Source organism: Vombatus ursinus, unplaced genomic scaffold (assembly GCF_900497805.2).
Source record: "Vombatus ursinus unplaced genomic scaffold, bare-nosed wombat genome assembly UNPS02014789.1, whole genome shotgun sequence".
NCBI lineage: Eukaryota > Metazoa > Chordata > Mammalia > Diprotodontia > Vombatidae > Vombatus > Vombatus ursinus.
Genome location: NW_020954567.1, coordinates 7,062,983 through 7,078,899, shown reverse-complemented (window position 1 = coordinate 7,078,899; position 15,917 = coordinate 7,062,983). Strand labels below are relative to the sequence as shown.

The following is a 15,917-nucleotide window of genomic DNA, read 5'->3' as shown; positions in this document are numbered from 1 at the left end:
TTGGCGCGGCGCGGCGCGGCGCGTTATAGCAGATCCCGGCGCGGCGCGGAGCAGCCCAGCAAAGTTTCTTGCCTGCTCCTGGTCCCCTCGGCCCTTCTCCGCGTGTCTGCAGCAGCCGCCGTCAGCGTCGGAGCTGACTCGGGAAGACCTGGTGGGGGATAGGGGGTCTGCAACCCGAAACCTCCCGCTCCTGGACCGGCGGCGGCAGAGAGGGAGGCGGGCAGGCAGGGCAACTGCGGCCGTGGCGGTGCCGGTGGCCGCAGAAAGGGGAGGTGGAGGTGAAGGTGGGATGGCCCAGCCCTGAGCAGCGGCGGCGGCTCCTCGGCGGTGAGCCCCCAGTACCGGGCCGGACAAGAGGACGGGAGGGCTTTGGGGCGAGGACTGCTGAGTCCCAGGCCCGGAGGGGAGGAGTTTGGGGGAGACGGAGCGGGTCTGAGCTTCATTGTGCAGAGGAGAGGGAGGAGGAGGAGGAGGAGGAGGAGGTGGTGGTGGCGGTGGCTGCGCGCGGCCTTGGCGGAGGCTGGGGGAGCAGGGTGGGCGGCGGCGACGATTTGGGACCCAGCCCCTGAGCCTCCTTCCTTCAGAGCCCTCGGAGACCCTCTCCTCATCTCTCCCGTACACTCGCACCTCATCAGCCACTCCTTACTCTTTGTATGTCCTTCATTAACCCCTTCTTTTATCACTAGCCATCTCTCCCCTTCACCCACCTACCCCCGCGCCCCCTTTTCCTATGGACGTTAAGGAGAAGCCAGTTCTCCAGCTCTCCTCCTCCTCCTCCTCCTCCTCCTCCTCCTCCTCCTCTTCTTCCTTCTCGATCTTGGGCTTGGGGAATGGGTGCTATTTGTGGCATCATGTTCTTGGAGAAGCCCCCATCTCTGTACCCCAGGAAGCAGTAAGGGTTTGGGGGCAGCCTTGAAAGGGCTAGTTCCTTTCTGTCTCCCATCCTCCCCTCCCTCTCTCCCCTCTAGGAGCCTCCCCCCCATCCCTAGGAAGGAGGGTCATGGATGCTGTTGAACTGGCCTCAAGGGGATTGATTTCTGTCCCCGTGCACCCCACAGTCCAGTCCATCTCCCTCGGCTTGGCTTGGTGCCCCCGCCCCGGGAGAGGGGTGTGGAAAAAAGCAACCACAGAGCCCATGGATCTCAGAACATCGAGGGCAAGGTGAGCAGCATCGTTGCTGGGCATCTAGGAAAACACATGACACCTGCAGCCTTTGGAGGTTCCTAGACTCTCAGAGCTGGAGGAGACTTCCAGCGGTCAGCTGCTGTGCCAGGAGGAGCTCCGGCCACATCACCCTCAGGGAGAGAGTTGCATTATCCTTTGGTGGAAAGATCTCCAGAGGAGAGACTTTAACCTTCCTGGGTAAGTTGGTACTCCTGCGCTCCTTTCAGATACTGCTACTTTCTACTATAGCTAATCTTTTAGACAAGATAATATGTGAGATGAGAAAAAATTGGATAACCTGAATATGTTTTGTGGCGTTCAGAGAAGTCAAATTCTGCCTAGGTCAATCTTTCTGAAAATAACTACCAAGGTCTAAATTGTTGCTACTGTGTATTAAGTCTTTAGTGGCATGTGATTTTTCTTTTCTTTTCTTTAATAGGTATGAACATATCACCTTATTCCCATATTGCCCAAGAGTACATTTCTCCGTTCTGTGTCCCAACTAAAGGCAAAGATTCTGCTTATAGGACCTTGGTATTTAGAGCTGGAAGGAAGTTTAGAAGCAATGTAGTTTAAATCTCCCTCTACACTCCAATTTTACAGATGAAAAAAGATACAGCCTAGAGAAAAGTAGCTTACCTAGCTATATACAGGGAGGATCCAAACCCAGGTCTTCTGAGTCCAAATCTTTCACTGCACCAGGAGTGTCCCCCTCTGACTGAAGTAGTTTTCATTTATATTCCATTTTGCTTTGAAGCATAATAGAAAGAATTTCTTTATATGCAACCACATCAGAAAGGGAATTTCTGAAAGGTACTGTTAGATCACCCGAAGAAGCTCATTTAGCTTTCAGGACTCAGAGAAGCTCTGGGGTCTGGTCCTTGGCTTCCAGGGACCCTCTCTGTAACTTCCTTCTTTCCTTCCAACTCTTTTCATGCAGTGTTCCACTCATACTTGAAGAGCTCAACTGTTTTCCCTTTCACTCCGTACGCAGGCATAGATTCTTCAACTTGGCTCAACATGGTGTCATTTGAAGGCTATCTCCTTCAGCTTTTGAATTTTTTTTTTTATTTCCCAGCCGGTTGTCACTGTGGTAATATCACAGGCAGACCACTTCTCCTTTCTCTGGCCATTAGGACTGATCACACTAAAGCTTCTCTATAAAGTTATATCAGGGTCCCTGCCATGGGGCTGTCTTATAGATAATGCTGTTCTTTGTGGTATTTCAGGAACCCACATTATATCTAGTTCTGCTCCAATTTGATTACTTATCTAGTGGACTTGAATGGATTAAAGTCCTGGTATTATTCAGTCATTTTCAGTTTCTTCTCTGTAAAAATGGGGGTCCACTGGAGAAGGAAATGGCAAACCACTCCAGTATCTTTGCCCAGAAAAACCTTTGAACAAAAGTCCATTGGGTCATGTAGAGTTGGACGCAACTGAACAACTGAACAACAACAAAGCAGAGCTGGGACAGGAGCCCAGGCCTTCGGACTCCAAATTCAGTATTCTCAACAATGTGGCTAATCACTCTGTCTAGTCACTTTCATGGACTTCCACTTTCATTCTCCTCAATGACATAATTTTAGCTTTAGAATAAGATCTGAATTTTTGAGGGGAGGAGCTATGAGTTAATCAAAGAGTGGAGTATGAGTTCCACAGAATGGAAATCAATTAAAGTTGAACTTGTTTTCTCAGAATACCCATCATCTGACTACTGATGGCTTTGGCAAGTGAGGTTTCAATCAATCAATAGCATTTATCATTATTGATGTTCATTCGTTTCAATTGTGTTTGATTCTTCCTGACCCCATTTGGGGTTTTCTTGGCAGAGATACTGGAGTGATTTACTGTTTCCTTTTCCAGCTCATTTTACAGTTAAGGAAACTGAGGCAAACAGGCCTACGTGACTTGCCTGGGTCACGTAGCTAGTGTCTGAGGCCAGATTTGAACTTAGAAAGGAGTTTTTCTGACTCCAGGGCTGGCATTCTATCCACTGTATACACTTAATCATCCTAATAAATGTACTTAGCATTTAGTAAGCACCTACTATGTGCGAGGCAGTATGCTCAGCTGGGGATACCAATAGTAATCGCTAGTATTTATGGAGGTTTGCAAAGCCCTTTTCCAAATATTATCTCATTCGATTCCCCACAACAAACCTGGGGAGATAGGTGTTTTCCCCTTTTTAAAGATGAGGAAACTGAGAAAGAGGCCAAGTGACTTGCCCAGAGTCACACAGCTAGTGAGTGTTATGTGTCTGAGACTGGATTTGAACTCAGGTCCTCCTGATTCCAGGGCCAGTGCTCTGTCCACTGCACTGCTCCACCCAGCTGCCCCATCTTGTAAGTTTCTTAAGCAGAATTTGAACCCAAGTAGTCCTGTCTCCAGATCCAGAGCTCTATCCCCTGCACTGCCTAGCTGCCTACTACAAAGAAAGGCAAAAAATATTCCCTGCTCTCAAGAAGCTTATAGTCTAAGGGAAAGGAGGGGGAAACATGTTTATTTTTGAGATGATATTCCCGGGAGAGAGCACTTTTCTGAAATTTCTTGGCACTGGCCTGGCCCTAAAAGAATGTTAGGTAGTGGTCCACCAATGGCTTTCCAGAGCTTTCTGTGCTCTGGGACCTGGAAATGGCATTCTCTTTCTGTAGTCTCTGTAGAGCACAGTAAGCAAAGGAAACATCTTAAGTTTTCAATTTAAATCTAAAGAAAAGTGCTGGGTTTTCATTTGATAGTAGGGATAAGAAACCTGGCTTGAGACTTCTGACTTGATAGGACAAGGATTCAGAGAACTCTCTCTCTCTCTCTCTCTCTCTCTCTCTCTCTCTCTCTCTCTCTCTCCCTCCTCCAGCCTCATCAGTTGCCAAGTTCTATCTTTTTTGATCTCTGCAATATCTTTTGCATCTGTTTTCTCCTTTCCACTCCTACTGCAACCACTCGAGTTTAGACTTTCATCTCTTCTCATCTAGACTATTGTAATAACCTCCTACCTACTCTTCTTGCCAAGAGTCTAGCCCTTCTCCAATCTGTGCTTTGCCTCACTGTCTGAGTAATCTTGCTAATGTGCTGCCGTGATGGTGTTCTTCATAAACACGGGAACCTTTGGTGACTTCCACTGCCACCGGAATGAAACGTCAGCTCCTCACCTGTGTATTCAAGGGCCTTTGGAGCCTGGCTCTAAGTAACTTTTCCAAACTGATTTCATATTCCCCTTCACATATTCAGCATCCAAGCCAACCTAACCTAATTTCTGTCTGTGCATTTTTAGATACTATATGTGAACGGAACACATTCCCTGTTCCCATCTCCTTGAATCCAATGCCCTCCTTCAAAGTTCCACACACATGCCACCCCTTAATAGGAGGCCTTCCATGCCCTTCCTACATGAAATTATTCTTTCTTTTCTCATATTTCTTATAGTAATTGCCTGCAGCCCATTCCTTTATATTGATTTTATTTTCCTTTTTCTTATATTTGAATGAATGAAAAAAAATTTTTTAAGTGTTTACTATGTGCAAAGCATGGTGCTAAAACATTTATAAGTGTTTACTGTATGCAGTGCACTGTGCTAAGAGCTGAAGACACAAATAGAAAAGTGAAGACAGTTCCTGCTTTTAGGGAGTTTACATTCTTTTTGTGGGGGGAGGAGAGCAATTAGGGTTAAGTGACTTGCCCGGGGTCACATAGCTAGTAAATGTCTAAGGCCAAATTTGAACTCGGGTCCTCCTGACTCCAGGGCTAGTGGAGGCCAGTGCTAATTATCTCCATTTTACGGATGAGAAAACTGAGGCAGATAGAGGTTAAGTGACTTGCTCAGGGTCACACAGCTAGTAAGTGTCTGAGACTAGATTTGAATTCAGGTGTTCCTGACTCCAGGCCCAGCACTCTATTCACTAAGCCATCTAGCTGCCCCTAGCGGGGTGCTCAGTTTCCTCATCTAGCTCGAGTTCTAACAGGGACCATAACACCTAGAAGAGGTTTCAACTGTGAGTCAAATGGAAAAGCTCTCTTGGTCCTTCAGGTGCAGCAGTGAAACAAGTGGTAAAACACTTTGATATCATTTACACTGATGAAACCATATCCATTTCTGATGTTTAGCCATTTGATAGTAACAAGAATTTTGGTGATGAGACCTTTCTTTTCCAGGTCGTCAGTAGTTATGACTAGTTAGTTATTTGTATACTAGTCCTTCCCACTCCCCCATTAGATTGTAAACATCTTGAGAACAGGACCTGTGTCCATATTGCCATACCTCCTAGCATGATGCCTCAGAGGCATACTTGCTAAATGTTTGTTGAATTAAAGTGATGTATAAAAAGTGCTTGGCAGCTAGGTGGTATAGTGGATAGAGCACTGTGTTTGGAATCAGGAAGACCCATCTTCATGAGTTCAAATCCAGCCTCAGACACCTACTAGCTGTGTGACCCTGAACAAGTCACTTAACCCTGTTTGTCTCAGTTTCCTCATCTGTAAAATGAGCTGGAGAAGCACATAGTAAACTACTCCAGAGTCTTCAACAAGAAATAACCCCTAAGTGACCCCTAAATGGGAGAGTCAGGCACGACTGAAAAAAACAGCTGAACAACAAATAAAAAGTGGTTCCTGCCTTCAAAAGTCTTACAGTTTGATGAAACAAGGCATATGTAAAAAGGTAATTAATAATATAATGCAGCCCCGTGTGTGATAATACCAAATGAGTAATGTGGATAATAAGTGCTTGTGGGAGTTTAGAGGAGGAAGAAGCCACTGTGGGCTACAATGATCAGAGGAGGCAGAACTGACTTAGAAGAATTTGTAGGATTCAGATATGTGGCAAGGAGAGATATGGCCATTCCTGGCAAGGAGGATGAGGTGGGTAGGGTGTTTGGGAGATGGGTATTTCAGTATGGCCGGAGCAGGGGATTATAGCAGAGTAACAGAAAATTGGGTTGAAAAGCTAAGCTAGGGCTCAATTTTAGAGGTCCTTTGAATGCCAAGGGGGTGGTGTCACATCATAGGATTTAGATTAGGAGGGGACATTTGAAGTCATTTAGTCCAGTCCCCTCATTTTATTTTATTTATTTTTATTTTTTAATTTTTTTCCCCTTCCTTTTACAAATGAGGATGCCATGGCCATGAGAAGTTAAGTAACTTATCTGACATTCACAGGAGATAAGTAGCCAGGTCAGGATTCAAACCCAACTCTTTTGACACCTCTTTCTACTATATTTTATTATCTCCCTGTCCATGCATCTCTCAACTTAACCTCTTAAAATCAATATTATGAAGAGAACAGCTGCTCCAATACAATCTTTGGTGTCACTGTCAGAAAAAAGACTATTGGGTTGGATGGCCTAATGTCATTTCTTATGTCTTTTTAATCACCCTAAGCATAGTAAAAGATTACTAAGAGAAGGTGGAAAATGTTCACCAGAAGAGTATTTTGTTCCCTGCTCTTTGCTCACTAGCTAATATGGCAATATTGCTGATGTCACTCATAAGATAGCTTTATGCTAGGTAGAAAGTGGATGAATTCATTGATGTTCCACTCAAGAAACTTAAGTGTTTCAAGAATGCTGCCCCAAGGCTCTTACCATTCATTGAAGAAATTGATTAGTAGGAAATGTCTCCATTCTTGCTTCTTCTCCAACTCCTTACTCTAGTTATAAGAGTGAGAAGGGGGGAGTCCTTCTGAGTAAGAGAGCATTTCTATTCTAATCCTTACCTTAGATCTGAACTAAACCAAACTATGAACTCCAATCTGGAATTCAGTCCAATTCAATAAGCATTGCCTACTATATGTTATGTACTGTGCTAGGTGCAGAGAATAACAGCATGAAAAATGACAGTACCTTCCCTCAAGGAACGTGCAATCTATTAGAAGGTGGGAAGTATACATATAACTATAATATAAGCATGAAAATGGCTTAAGTTGGAAGGGACCAAACAGCAGCCAGAGAGATTCAGGGAGCAAGAGAGATCAGCCCAGCTGAGAGTAACTGAGATAGTTTCATGGAGGAGATGGTATTGGACCTGGGTCTTGAATGAGAGGATGGATTTCAGTAGATGTGGATTGTGGGATAGGGTGTACGTTCCAAACAGGGAGAGAAGAAAAGCTCGGTAGTCCAGTTCTGCTGACGTGTATAGTACATAAAGAGAAGTAGTGGGAAATCCAGTAGACTGGAAAAGAAGGTTGGATTCCAATTTTGGAAGATCTCAAATAGTAGGCTTAGACTTGACATTTTTATTTGGTTGGTATTAAGAAGATCTGGAGGGTTTTTGAGTAAGGGGGTGATGCTATCGGGCTTGTGTATAAAAAAGATAACTTCCCTGGAGAAGTGAAGAATGAATTGTAGTTGGGGAGAAATTGAAAGACTAGCTAGAAAATAGTCTAGGTCAGTGATTCTCAAATATTTTGGACTCAGGACTTCTTTAGACTCTTAATTATGTGCGTCATATCTATTAATATTTACCATGTTAGAAATTAAGATGTCTTAGTAATATCATGAAAATGGTTTTTGACCTTGCAGACACCCTAAAAAAGTCATAGGGAACCTTAAGGGTCTCTGGACCATACTTTGAGAATTGCTGGTCTAGGTGAAAGATAATATGCACACCCAAGCAAGGGTGGTGATAGTGGAAGTGGGGAAGACGTATGCTATAGGTGTTTCAGAGGAAGAATTAACAGACCTTGGGTAAAACCGCTTAACCTCTCTATTCTTTAGTTTCCTCTTTTGTAAAATAAGGAGGTTGGACTCCATGGCCTCTAAATCTAAGAGCTTATGAGCAGCACCTGGTAACTGGTTGGGTGAAGAAGATGAGGGAAATGGAAGAATGAGGAATGGCTTCAAGTGGAATGAGCCACATTCATTTGCCCAACTCAGAACTCAGTCATTCATTCAATAAATAGCTCTTGAAATGCCTGCTATGTGCAAAACATTCTGTATTTCTCCCTGCCAAAAAAAAAAAAAGATTTCAAATGAGAACCAAGTATGTGGATTTTCTAACAATTTTGAAAGGATATCGTAATGGTACATCGACGTATTCCTTGAACTGAGCTTTTATTTCATTTGGTTTGTTTGGATTTTTGACTGAGGTGATGGGAATTTTGAGGGTGTACCTGCCCCTGGTTTATTCTGGGGTAATTTACTCTGGGCAGGGAAGAGTCCCATCTCTAGAAATCCCTTAGTAGATTCTCCTGCAACCATGCCAGGGGCTTGTACCATCCGTAACTTAGATGTCAGCCAGTATGGCCATAGAGACTGGTCTTTTCTTGCGAGATCAAGATCCCTTGGTCTTGAACTTCGGTCCTTTCCTGGGAGACAGATGACTGGGCCATTGGTTTTCCAGTCTATGCAAGAGGCTTTTAGACTGTCAGTGTGTTTGAGGATTAGGCTAGAGGCATGAGGGCACTGAGGGAAGATGGCACAAGTTAGGTATGTTTCTTCTCTGGACTGTGGCCAGCAAAACTTTACAGTGTTTCTTACTTGGTTCATCCTTCTCTCCCTTGATCCTTTGGGTCTTACTTTTTCACTGTTTGTTTCTGGTGGAAGGGGGAGGAGGAGAATGGGATGAAATGACAGAGTATTGAGAAGAAGTGAAAAGTAAAAGGGAAGAGACAACTAAGAGAAATGACGTGGAAAATTTTAGCTTGAAAATCGTCTGAAGGAGAATTACTCGTATAGAACCAAGGGGATGAATTAATGGTATTAACGGGGAAGAAATCACCTTTTCATTTTTTAATCCAGCTCCTGAGGCTCAGTCATGCCATGGCTTAGGATGTTGTATGTATATATACATACATATATGTACAAATGTATGTACATATATATATGTATGTATGTATATAAGGACATCATTGCAGTGTGTCGAGGAAATAGTAATTAGCTCATGTTGAAGCTCTAAATTGTGTTGGGCATATTAGAACTATCCCTTTGCCCAATAAACACAGAGTCCATCCTTGTATTTTTTGTGGATCCCTTATTTGCCCAGCTGAAAGGGACTTGGGAGCCATCATTTGTACGAGTCATGATGTCATGAAGCAAAGGGGTTGATATCACTTCTTGGTCCTCAGTCATTGCAGAGCTATAGCTTTCAGTAACCCTGCCCACCTCCCTTCCTGCACCTGGTGGGAAGCTGCCCACGGTGCAAAGCCCACCCAGCAGGCTAGCCTACGCGAGCACCAGACGTGAAAATAGTTCATCTTTCGTTCCAGGGGCAGGCTGCTGATTGAATTACCACCACCAGCTCTTTCAGCTAGGAAAGGTAGACGGGATTCAACGTCCTCTGGGCCCTGACCTGACCCGACCTGCTTTGCTTGCGGGATTTGGCATTCACAGCCGAGGGGAGCAAGGCTGAGGGCCAGCCACGAAGCTGTCTTCTCACTGTGCTGGGTTGTAAAAAGCCGGAGGTTTCTTTTTTTCCCTTTACCCTGGAGGGGTCATGGGGAAGGAAACAAAAATAACAACAAAGATTCTAGAGCCTCCCAGGAAAACAGTGGTGGAAACCTGGCTCCTCTGCCTTTCTAGGCCTCTTTTAGTCACACTTTTTTTTTCATGGGGCCTGAGAATCTCCCCTGTGTGGGTTTTGTCTTTAATCTGATACAAAGCTGGTTGTATGGGGGTTTTCTGAGAGAACTGAAACTAATACATCTGCCATCGATTTTGACTGTAGAAAGCATGGGGGAAAACAAAAAAGAGTCTTTTAAAACTTGAATGAGGTGGTGTGTGAAAAGGAATTGTTCAACCTTTCTGCATTCCACCTGGAGTCTAGTCCTCAGAGTCCAACTTTGTCCAATGCCCAAATGTCCCCAAAGTCCATTTTCTCTGTGGCAAAGTTGGGAAAAAGAAATTGCTTCTTAAGAAAATTTGTACTTTCTTGAACAGCACCATTTTTATAGTGAAGGGCTTTCTATTACAACTTGATGAAGTAGGTAACATAAATATTCCTATGCTCATTTTATAGGAGAGGAAACTGAGGCAGAGAGAGGTTAAGTGAACATGATACTTTGGAGAACCACAGAACATTGGGAAAGCGTTATAACCCTTCAGCAGAACAGCCTTGGGAATAACGACTGCATGTGAACAAGGTGAGGAACAGTGCATTCTGGGCAAACAATGGAGATGGCTTTAGGATCAGAGATGTAGAATTGAAAGGGACTTTGGAGGCCAGTCTTCCTGATATTTCTCATGATTATAGGATTAGGATGGTAACATCATAGAGTTGGAAAGGACCTTGTGTAGGCCGGTCCCCTCACTGATGTACAGAGATGTTATAAGTGATTTGGTTAAGGTCATTTGGGTAAGAAGTGGCTGACCTAGGATTCAACCTTAAGTCTTCTGACTTAAACCATTGGTCTTGCCATTGTTCATCTGCTTCATCCATTTCATTATTCTGTCCCTTCTCTGGTAGAGGGAAGACTAATTTAAGAATAAGGTTAATGGTCTTGTATTTTTCCCCCTCTCTTTGTTTCTATAATTTATAGTCTTGTAGAGGTAGGATTCTTAACCTGGGATCTATGAACTTAATTTTTAGAAATATTTTGTTAGCTGTGTGACCTTGGGCACGTCACTTAACTCTGATTGCCTAACAAAAACAAAAACAAACAAAAAAAAGAAATATTTTGATAGCTGTATTTCAGTGTAAACCAATTACATTGTAACCAATTACATCTGTAATTCTATGTATCTTATTTTATTAATTTAAAAACGTAATTCTGAGGGGCTGTCATTGCCTTAACCAGTCTACCTGCCGAAGGGGTCCAGAACACATTTAAAAAAAGGTGAAGAACCCCTGTTTTAGAGTAAGGTTACTAGCCTGTTACATCAGAGAAATCCTGTAGACATGCTATCTCTGAATTTCAGCCAAAGCATTTGAAAAAGTCTCTGATAATATCTTTGGGGACAAGATTCGAGAGACACAGATTGGGTTCACAGAATCTTGGAGTTGGAAGGAATCTCAGCAGCCCCCTAGCCCAACTTGACCAAGATTCGTCACGAGGTTTTTGTGCATTTAGGAAGATACATCGTTTGAGTGATTCAAAATGCGTTGATTAACATATTGTTGTCAACTGAAAAGATCTCTAGCACTTGCTTTAAACCTCTGACCTCAGCCTTGTCTTTTTCTTGAATTAAGACATCACAAAGTTGGTTGGAATAAAACTAGGAAGAATCACTTATATGCTCAATGACAGAGGCAGTGTGGTTTGGAGGAAAAAGCCCAGGATTTGGAATCAGAGGACCTGGGTTTAAATCCCAGCTCTTATCTCTACAATCTGTCATATCCCACTGTATTCTGTGACCATAGGGCCACATCTGGGGTGATATGTGCCATTTGGGGCATCATATTTTAAGGGAGATATTGACAAATTGGAATGTGTTGAGAGGAGGGTAATCAGATCGTTGAAAGGTCTAGAAATAATGTCATGTTCATGCATTCTGCAAATATTTGCTGAGTACCTACTATATGCAGGGCATAATGAGAGCTACAGAGATTAATAATACATGTTTGCTATCCTCAAAAAGTTAACAGTCTTGTAGAGGAGATAAGAGATGTGCCCAAGTAACGAGGCAGTAGATACAAAGTACTTTATTAATTTAGCAGAAGGAAATGTCACTTAGGATTGGGAATGATGATCAAGGAAGGCTTTCTGGAGGAAATAGCATTTGCTTTTGCTTGGAAGATTGTCATAAGAGGAACTGGGAATTAGAAGACAAGACTTGGGGAGGAAAGCAATACGTACACAGTCATCTTTACGTATCTGAAGGGCTAATGTGGTGAAGTAAAGGGATTAATCTTCTCCTTTATGTCTCCAGAGGACAGACCCAAGACCAGTGAGTATAGATTGCAGAAGAGCAGATTGTGGTTTAACCCTGGCTTCCTTTAACTCCCAACTAAAATCTTACCTTCTGCAGGAAACCTTCACCAACCTCTCTTAATTTCAGTGCCTTTCTTCTGTTAATTATTGCAAAATTGTTTGCTTGCTGTTTTTCCCATTAGATCATGAGCTCCTTGAGGGCAGGCTTTGTCTTTTGCATCTTTTCATATTTCCAGGAGTAGCACAGTGCTTGGCACGTAGTAGGTGCTTAATAACTGTTTATTGACTGACCAACTGAACTTAAAGGAAGAGCTTTCTAGCAACTTGCGCTATCTAAAAAATGGAATGAGTTCCCTTGTAGTAAGCTTCATGTACAGGGGATTCCTGTACATGATTTCTAAAGTTCCTTTCATCTCGTTGATCTCGTGTTTTCCAAGGTCATTGTTCATATGGTGGATATGAGTTGTTAATAACAATTTAGCTGGATTCCACTGATGACTTGCCTTCAGGGATGGAAGTAATGGAGAGCCAAAGTGGAAAGGGAAAAAGAGAAAAAATTGATACAAGGCAATACAACCTATAAGAAAAGTGTATCTTCTGAAGTATTTTTGCATCATTTATCTCATTTATTCCTCAAAATAAAAAGGAGGGCAGATATAGTTTGATCCCCAATGGACAGCTGAGGAAACTGAGACCCAGAGTGACTAAATTTCTTAACCTTCAATCATACAACTAGCTAGTGGCAGAGTTAGGACTAGAGCCCGTGGCATGCTGATAAATATTTAATAACCTTCTCCTGCTCTCTGGGGGGAAAAAATATACCATTGACCGCACTTTTCAGTTTAATCTGCATTATTACCATTTTCTTAAAGACTAGACAATCAACAAAACAATAAACCAAGCTCTGATTTGTAGCATTTGCCAGTTTCCTAGGTGTAAATACTTACACTGAAAATTTAGCAATTATGAGAGCCAGTGGCTCCAGCAGAATGCCAATCCCTCAGGTCTGGTCTTTTTTCATTATAGTCAGATCAGTGATTCACCGAGCCAAGGCTCTGAGAGTAGCTCAGGGCAAAATGCTCCTAGATGCTACTCTCAGAGCCTCATCTAGGAGCATTTTGTGGAAGGAGTGATCTCCTTACCTTTACCTCCTACTAAAAGTACCCAGGTGATTCGGGAGAGAAAGGTAATTTACTGGAGCTCAATCTCTACAACTCTGATCTGAGCCTCACTAATATGCATTATTAGTCAGTCTGCATTTTTTAAATAGCTCTTTCCTTTTCCCATATGGTGAAATAAAGACAGAATTCTTTAAGCACTGCAGGGCTGAAAGTTTTTCCTTCTTCTCGGTCAGTAGTGAATAAAAAGGCTATTTCCAAGTCTGATTTAAATTAACTGGAAAAGATAACTTAAGGTCTGTCAAGTCTTCCCAGTTAGTGGATTAAAATAAGACTTAGCTGAATTAGTGAAATTTGCAGAATATATTCATTGTTGACCCCCCCCCCTTTAAATTGTCAGACTGTCAGGTAAACTTATCACTTGGAAGAATGGCCAAGGGGCTGTAACATACCAAGGTACTTAGATTTTGACTTTACTTCCTCAGAAATTCTATGTTCCCTCAAAGAAAGATTTCAAAAGTTATAGTCCCTGTTGGCTTCAGAAAAAACCAAAACAATCAAAAGATGTCTACATTTTCTCTGCGGCTCTCCCTCTCCCATACAAGGAAAACTTAAGGGATGCATATATATTGTTAAGAGAAAGGAAAAAGAGGCAGCTGGAAAGGGTAGAGTACTGGTTCCCTTCTGTGATTATCTTGTTCTCCAGTTATTTTCTTTTGCTTTGTCTTCATGAAAAACAGAGCCCCAAGTAGACACCTCCTAGATATAGAGGGTTTTGCTGAAATGATTGTTGTTTGTAAGTGTTATGTTTACAGCCACCTTAGGAATTTTGGGGGGAAACCACTTACAAATACCCTTTGTTGAATTAGCAGACTCTGGGAGTGGGTAGCTAGGGATCTTCCAGCTTTGTGTATGGGGGCCCTTCCGTCTCTAGGGCCCCGTGCTTGGAGAGTAACCGAGCCCATGTTCATACCAGTCATTTCTTTGTGGAAACAGCTTGAAAGTGACTGCTGGGTAGGGAGCCTTGGCAACTGTTTTGAGTACTTGCTGAGAGCTAAGGATTCTGGGATCATGTGCTGGCTCCCTTCCTGACTCCTTGTGTGGCCTGAGGAAATGTTTCTCTTCCTCCATTTCTCCACTTGTGAAGAAGGCAGCAAGAGCTAAGGAGAAAGCTCCCTGAGCCGGGAGAAAGGGGACTTGGGTTCTGGTCCCAGCTCTGCCTCTCACTAGCTGGGTAGCCCTGAGCTAGTGACTTAAACCTCTCTTAGCCTCATTTTTCTTGTCTGTAAAATGAAGCCTTAGCCCTTGGGGATCTCTTTTTTTATCCCTTCTAGGTCCTAAATCCTGTGAATCTATCATGTTTACCTGAAGGTGGGAGGATGTTATTACTTGAAGTTTCAAAAATGCTTTGAGCTGTTGGGATGAAAAGCCCCAGAAAGCACTGCCAAATAACATCACAATGATGTACCAGACCCGCCCGATTTATTTGATGTGGTCTCAAGGTTGTTTCCTCTCAAGTACGATTGGTTTTTTCCCCCCTCTATTATTTTGTTTGCCAGTCTCTGGAAGTGCAAGTTTGAATCCTCTTTAAAAGAGCCACCCCAGTTGCCTAGCTCCCCAGAAATTTTGGTTTAAGGTGGAGGGGAGGACTCCTGTTGAAATACGAGGTTTGCCAACCTTCCTTCCTTAAGAAAGATGCAAATTTTGCTCTAGGGGAGGTCATTGAGATGTGAAATGATTTGTTTTTCGAACCAATTTAATTTAATATTTTGAATTCTATTAATCTGGTACTTAGTACAATGCATGGCACATAGTAGGTGCTTGATAAATATTTACTGACAGTTGACTATAGGGCAAAATTTCCTATAGGCAGATTTGTCTTGAATTCCATATGTGATGTCAAGAGCCCTGGATCTGGAGTCAGAAGACGTGGGTTCAAATTCTGACTCTGCTATCTAGGGCTTCTGTTGCTGTGGGCAAATTGCTTAATCTCTGTGGGCCTTAGTTTTTTCTGGACCTCAGTCAGGTTCATGATCTCTTCCTGCTTAAAATCCTATGATTTTATGATCATATATTCACAGATGTTTAGTTTTTGAGAAACCAAAAGGACCTTTATGTCTGACCACTCCTCAACATAAGCTCATAGAACTTGGGACAGAAGAGACCACATTAGCCACCTTATTTTATAGATGAAGATACTAGGGCTGCAGGAGGTTAACCTTGGGCCTTGCCAAGGATGGACCCAAAAGGCAGCCCTGTAGTAAGGCTCCAATGTCCTGCTTCTGGGGAATAAAACAGAAGGATGAAGGAACAGGGCAAGGCAGCAGTTGGCTAATTATCATATGTGTCAGGAGTTGTCTCGGTGCTAAGCGGCCCACTTGACGGTAGGGACTGAGGCAACAAATCTCTTTCTCTTTTTTCCTTTTCATCTTTCTCAAACAGGAAAGGGGAATTTCTCTGACAAGAAAGTAGATGGAATCTAGGGCTAAAAGACTACTTAAGTTTTTAGCCTAAGGTGAATCCAGAACAATGCTTCTTAATCTGTTTCCATTTGTGACCCATTCCATGCTTCTTAAACTGTGGAGTTTAAGAAGCGCTGTTCTAGAAAACCAGTTAAGGTCTAGAACAAGGAGATAGGCCAAGAGGGCGAAGGAGGAAAAAGTGCCTGAGGGACACTTGGTCAGACTCCAAGCAGTATAAAAGAATCCAGTGAGGACTGGTGCTGAAACCAAGCACACTGAGTAGGTCTGGGGTGTGGGAAAGAGAAACAGGACCACACACACACACACACACACACACACACACACACACACACACACACACACACACACACACAC

The 15,917-nt window shown here is 43.1% G+C and overlaps 1 protein-coding gene across 2 annotated transcripts in view; it reads left to right on the top strand.

Moving 5' to 3' along the window:
- The first annotated feature begins 1,038 nt into the window (after positions 1–1,038).
- The window catches only part of GPR161 (G protein-coupled receptor 161), a 50,851-nt gene continuing 35,972 nt past the window's right edge, over positions 1,039–15,917 (top strand). The window contains exons 1-2 of one of the 2 annotated variants that reach the window (XM_027868485.1): positions 1,275–1,362; positions 10,111–10,234. The gene's annotated coding sequence lies outside the window, so the exon portion shown is untranslated. Of the gene's footprint in view, positions 1,363–10,110; positions 10,235–15,917 lie in introns of both variants that reach the window. The other variant, XM_027868488.1, reaches the window with a different exon arrangement.